Raw genomic sequence first — 6,576 nt, forward strand, 5'->3', positions numbered from 1 at the left:
TAAAAAAAAAATACATACACTCATTGGACAACTCACGAAATATGTCTTCCTACTTTTTCACAGCCTGGAACTAGGCAATCAAAGCACTACGTTAAGGTTCAAGGTCTATTTAAAAAAAAAAAAAAAAAAAAAAAAAACACTTGATTACAAAATTAGCAAAAATATCCTCTGACGTCTTAGACATTATGTTAACAAGGTGACAAGGTGTCATCTAACTCGGTTTTGTATACTTCGTAATAATCACTCCTAAAGTTTTGTAGCAGTTCAATTGCCGGACACTGTACATATTCGTACCTGAAAATTATCACATTTTCAAAGGTGATGGTAAGAATTAGAGAAACATGAGATATCAAAGAAAGAAAGAAAGAACATAAGCCGTAAATATCATGAATTTTTAGAAAAAGATAATACGACTCACCCACTGGCTCACCGACGGGACTTGAAACCGCAATTTCCGCTTCAGTACAACGGCGCGTTCTCCAATTAAACCACGGTGAATGAGATGATATAGGCTCCAGCATGTGTAATTTTCAGGAACGAAAATGTGCCAAGACGAACTCAAACATTAGATTTCATTTCAACAGAGCCATGGTTGGTCGGCTACTCCCAAACAACAAAGAGCCGGGAGAAAATAACACTGTTTTCAGTTCGGCTTTCGAGTGTTATCCTCTTTCGCTGATCGTGCTCCACTCGTTATCCGAATTTACACGAGCTGTAAGTGACTCGAACAGGGTTGCCAACATATTTTTTTAAAATCAGGAATTGGTGAAATAAAAATCAGGCGAAATCAGGCTACGCTAAAGTAACGGAAGTTTCGCTCAAAGCGATGACCATTTTTTTTGTCATCGCTCCACATTTTCACTCTAATATGTGTTGTGAATTTATTTGGTTGAATAATTCTACTGAATAAAAGCAATCGAAAGATTCCCGTTAATTCCCTTTTTTTTTTTAAATAAGAATTACAGGGAATCTTTAGATTGCTTTGATTCAGCCACATTTTCATTTTTTCACTTCAGCAATGGTACCTAATCGAGTTCCTTACTAACCATTTTTTCATCACAATCGCAAAAATCAGGCATAGTTTCAAAAATCAGGCATAGTTTCAAAAATCAGGGAAATTCAATGGCTTATCAGGTTGTCAGGCTGAGCCTCGAAAAATCAGGCAATGCCTGAAAAATCAGGCACATTGGCATCTCTGGACTCGAACGGCAAGTGTGAGAGCTTTCGAGTGGGAGAAAGAGAGTTCTAGCCAAGAGCGCCTTAGTGTTTCAGTCATACACCTCAGTGCAAATGAAGAAAAAATTTGTACCACACCACACAACGCACAAAAAATAACAACAATATCTAAGGCATGTGATATAGCTCAGTTGGCAAGTCTGTTGTCTCCTGAGCCGATGTCCGCTAGTTGGAGCCCAAGAGTAAACATCGAACACAGTTGTACTCGGATAAGTTTTTTTCAATAACGATCCGCCAACTGTAACGTTGATAAAGTCGCGAATGCCATAAAGATGGTAAAACGACTATAATCGAAACAAAAAAAAAACAACAATATCTTACCCGCTGTTGCGTTGCGTAAAAAAATCAGGCCTGAAAAAAAAAGTATTTTTCAGGACATCAGTAGATTGCACTATGGGGTTTGAGTCGGCAAAAAGTAAAAAATTAACTTCATCGTAATGATATTTGTCATATACCAGTTTATAGCTTTATATTTAACTAAGATATCCTCAATTTTTCAGATCATTATCATAAGCACTTATCGTTTCACAGACATCAGACTTAGAAAATTTTGAAAAATATACTTTTGATCCAATAATATTCAAATCATTTTTTCTCCTTTAAATGAAATGCTACTCCAATTCCCAACACATCGTTAGAAAGCTTATTCTCTAAGCTTTTTTTCGAAATATTTTTCATTTCTACACGGTTAACAAAAAAGTGTAAAAAATGAGAAATTTTATGATTTACTCAAAAGGTATAAACATTTTGGTCTCTAAGAAAAAAGCCTTACGTTTCCCAAAACTTTTTTTTTGACTTTTAAACATAGCAAAGAGTCTAATAATTCGAATGCAAGAAAAAATAGTTGCATATATTTGCATCCTTCAAAGTTATAATAAAAACAAAAAATGGGTAATTTTTAACCATTTTGAAAAAATATTATGTTTTATGTTAAACATCATAAGGCAAACATTGTTCATAACGTGCTGGAAGATGATTGTAATTGATTGTGACCAAAAGCTATGATAAAATTTTAATATCTGTAGAAATAACTGAGATTTTTTAAAAAACTACTTATTTCCCAAAAATTATAAAATTTTAATACTGCATTTTTTTGCGTGTACTCTTTAATTCTTCATACAAAACTGAATAATCTTGAACAAAAATACCCTGAGTGGTTTTGCTTTAATCTCTCACATATTTTTTGTGAACACAGAACGTAAAAATTTGCACGCGTTTCCGAAATAAGTTTATTTAAAAAATTATCGTTTCAAAACTACACTATGCATTTTTACGAGTTAATGTTCCAATTTTATTGTCCTTTCTGAGCACACAAGTAAAACCAAAGCCGAAAACAGTTTATATTGGGTTTCGAATGTAAACAACTCATTTCATCTTCAAAAAAGTTCAAAAATAGTAAAATAATACTTTTTGCCGCCTCATTGTATGGGGCTGTCCCATAGTGGATTGGTGGAAAGATGTACACGGAAAGATTAGTAGTATCACAATAAAAATACTATTACATATTTTGGCTATCATCTGCTCAAATTACATCGGCCATCGTTACATTATTTTTTGCTGTATAGGACGGGTTGAGGTTAAACGTTAAAATGTAGATTATTCTGTATATTAAAACATATAACTTTCCGTGAAAATTAGTAAATCAGGCATAATTAGGCTTATTTCCAAAAAATCGGAAAAAATGGAGGCTTTCAGGTTGGACCTAAAAAAATCAGGCAAATCCTGAAATCAGGCACATTGGCAACCCTGATCGTGTAGCAACCGAATGTTGAGAGAGAGGGAGAGCTCGTAGCAGCAAACGAATTGTGTCTCTTAGGGCAGATCTTCCTCATGGCGGTAGGTTTGAATGAATGTAAATGTATCGTCGTTGTGTATAGTTTGTCATTTTTTTCCATTTTCTTAACATGTCCTTCTCGTCTTTGACTGTCTTCTTGCTCTTTCGAAGTTCCCGCTACGCTATTACTCAGTACTGCTTCACCGGGCGCAGCTCCGGAAAGTTTGGCGAGTTCATGTCCTTTGGAACAAAATGGACAGAATTGGCATCATACCACTTTAGGAGACTTCTAGAATAGTTGCATGATGCCAAATCTGGCCATAATAGCGGAGTTTCGTCGTGCGGCAAGAACGGCATAAGGCTCTTCTCGATGCACTCAGATTTGTAGATCTCGCTATTTACTGTGCCCTTTGTCTCGAAAGGCTCACTCCTCAGTCCGCAAGAGCAGATGGCCTGCCAAACGAGATATTTGGGGGCGAACTTCGACATTTTCTTCTTCTTAAATTTGTCTTGCCGGTGAAAAACTCCAGCCCCGAAATTTGCTTCGAATCGGCTTTTATATACGTTTCGTCGTCCATCACACAGCAGCCATATTTTTTCAGCATCTTCTCGTGGAGCTTCCGTGCCCGAGTTTTAGCCATCGATTGTTGCCGCTCATCGAGGTTTGGGAAGTTCTGTACCTTGGATGTATGTAGTCCAGCTCTCTTCTTTGCCATCTGGACGTAGCTCTGCGACATGCCGATCTTTTAAACCAAATCACGGCTTGAGACGTTGGGATTTGCTTCAATCATCCGCTTCACCTTTCAGTCCGTCTTTTTGTTCTTCGGTCCCGGTTTTATTCCAACTTCTTTGCCGTTGTCCAACGTAAACCGCTCTTGGAACCACTTCAACACTCTGGAGACGATTGGATGGTGAATGTTCAGCATTTTTCCCAAATGCCGTTGTGACAAGTCAGGAAATTCCAGGTGTTTTGAAAAAAAAAAAATTCTCTCGATTCGCATTGGTTAACCTCCATTTTCGTTGGATTGGGAAATACGACTTCGAGTTTGACAGCACAACAATACACATCAATGAGAAGGTATGCAAAATTTGGTTGATTTTTACCCAATGGTAAAAAAGTTATGCCGTCTTGAATGTGTCGCTATAATTTCGTGTTCGCCCTTTAGTTCAAGTTATGTCGTATTTCACGTCAACTTTGTATGAAAGCCCCCTTATTCAAAGTGACATTGTCCATTGAGTAGAATTAATAATCTTATGTAAAAACTTGCATATGTACCAAATTTCATGAACATCATTTAAAGCTGTAAAAAACCTCCATTTTTACACATAAAATTCATTCATTTAACTTCTTTTTCAAATTCAGTTAAATTAAGATTGATGTACAGTAAGAAAAATTGCAACAGGAGCATTTTTTAAACATTGCAGCCAAAATTGCCCTCTTTAAAACCTTCCTCCATTATATGCACCGCACATCGTGCTAATGGGCCTGCTCATGAGTTCATTTCCTCTGCTGCATTTAGGTATCCGCACAAAGTTTATATCAGCCACTAGTCCGGAACAGCACAGAGAATGGTCCCTTGAACGCGACTCTTCCCATTCTCCCTGCTCCATCATCTCAGAGGACTCACTCGAGTGCCTAAAGGTGTCAAAGAGTGGGCTGCACATCATTATATTCTGCAGGGCTTATCCAAAGTTTCATTACCTTTTGCCGTCGGCGCCACCCGCTCCTCAACCAAGTCCTCGGGCTGGTAGCAGGGTACATATTTATGTTACAATGCTACAATATTTATATCCTTGGCAAAGTTTTGCGATTATAGTTCCATTCCGGCACCCTCCTTTCCTTCGAAAGTCGCGGTGGGAGTGGGAAAATTATTTAAAACGTACGAGCAACCGATTAACGCCAGTTTTTTCCACCCCAGCAAGGAGGAACTCGGAAATCTGGAGAGCTGGCTTCAATGGATTTTGAAAAGTGCGAAAAAGGGAAATGAGAAAGGGGATCCTCTATATCAGATGCTTAATTTTCGTACAAGTCACGCTTTCTCGTTGTGCCGTTTCGGTTCTATGCCATACCATGGAGAGTACCTTGGGGCAACACGTGGCATTGTACTCAACGGAACGGAGTCGACCAAGACCACACAGCTTCGGAAGTGACTTTAAACTATGGCAGCACATAGAACAGTCCTCAAGTGTAAGCGGAAACAGGGTGGTTTGCTGCTAGAAACATTGAGAAATCGGGGCATCCGTCAGAGAGGGAGAGAATAAAAAAGTGGAAGGAAATTATTTTATTCTATATTATTTTCATAAAGCTCCTGGCTGCCTGGCATGGAATGGCGGAGGAAGGACCTCCTTTTTTCCGCTTCGAGAAGCCACGCTGCCTGCCGAAGGTACAAAATTTACTCGGCGAGGATAATTTAAGCGCAAACTTGTTCCTTTGTAGGAACCTACACCTACATTGATATACCCCCGGGTGATGTGGCATTTGATGCTGCAGCCGAGCTGACTGAAGTGTAGTCAGCCACTTTTTCAATCTGTGATGTGGTCGTCTGACGGATCTGACCCACTGAGTGGAAAAAAAACTGAACTGCTGCGCTGATTAGAGCCCGGAGGCGGCGGGAATTTTAATAAGGACTCTGCAAACGGGAAATAACTTCTTCTTTTTTTCGCGCTCCGCTTCGCAAAGGATCAAGCTGCCGCCCCGCATGAAACGTTCTGTAAATCGAGCTCGCTCGTATTGACATCGTTGTTTTGGTTTCAGTCAGTCAGGTGATTAAAGGCGTTTTGTTTAAGATTTGAAACAAACGTTACCGATTTAAATCGAACTGTTTAGCTCAAGTTAACACAAGAGTTTTCTTTTTTGTTTTTATTTTGTATGTATGTATGTATTCAATTCAATTAATTAGAGTTATTTCATATTATTGACCACTCAATTGATATTTTTTGCACTTATGAAACGATTCACGCACTGGCTGACCAATTGCAATGTAGTGGAAAGAGAAGTGATGAGAAAGAAACGTTGCAAAGGTTGCAGTAAAGTTTTTTCTTCGTAAACATAGTTACCATGACAAAAGTGATGTCACTACTGACAATTTTCGCGACGCATTTTGCCTAGGATTAATGAAGCTTCCGGACAACGACACGTCGCGACGCAGGCTTTGTTTATGTGTATTTTCTTTTTTCTCTCCGATCTGCAGTATTGGGTGTTCTTAGTGGGTTTAACCCCTAAAACTCCCCCCCATGAAGATTTTTTTCAAGCAAAATTTTCACCGAAGTAACGAAAAATTACTTTATCCTAAAATGTATTTGCAAATAAGTGTTAACAAGCAAGTCAGAAATTTTTCTCGCCTCCGGCGGAATTTAGTCTTAAATCCCTCTTGGCTTGAGACATTTCGACCTACGGTAGTATTCGACGTTTACAAATTGAAACTAACTTTGGTTCTGAATTGCAATTTAATTAATCTTTTGTATAGAAACTCAAAACTTGACATACAAAAACCCTACCTCGTCTTCAGAATTGGTTTTTATTAAGAAGCGTAACTAAATAAGAACAGAGTTTGAAACGATTTTTT

This window comes from Uranotaenia lowii, chromosome 1 (genome assembly GCF_029784155.1).
Source record: "Uranotaenia lowii strain MFRU-FL chromosome 1, ASM2978415v1, whole genome shotgun sequence".
NCBI lineage: Eukaryota > Metazoa > Arthropoda > Insecta > Diptera > Culicidae > Uranotaenia > Uranotaenia lowii.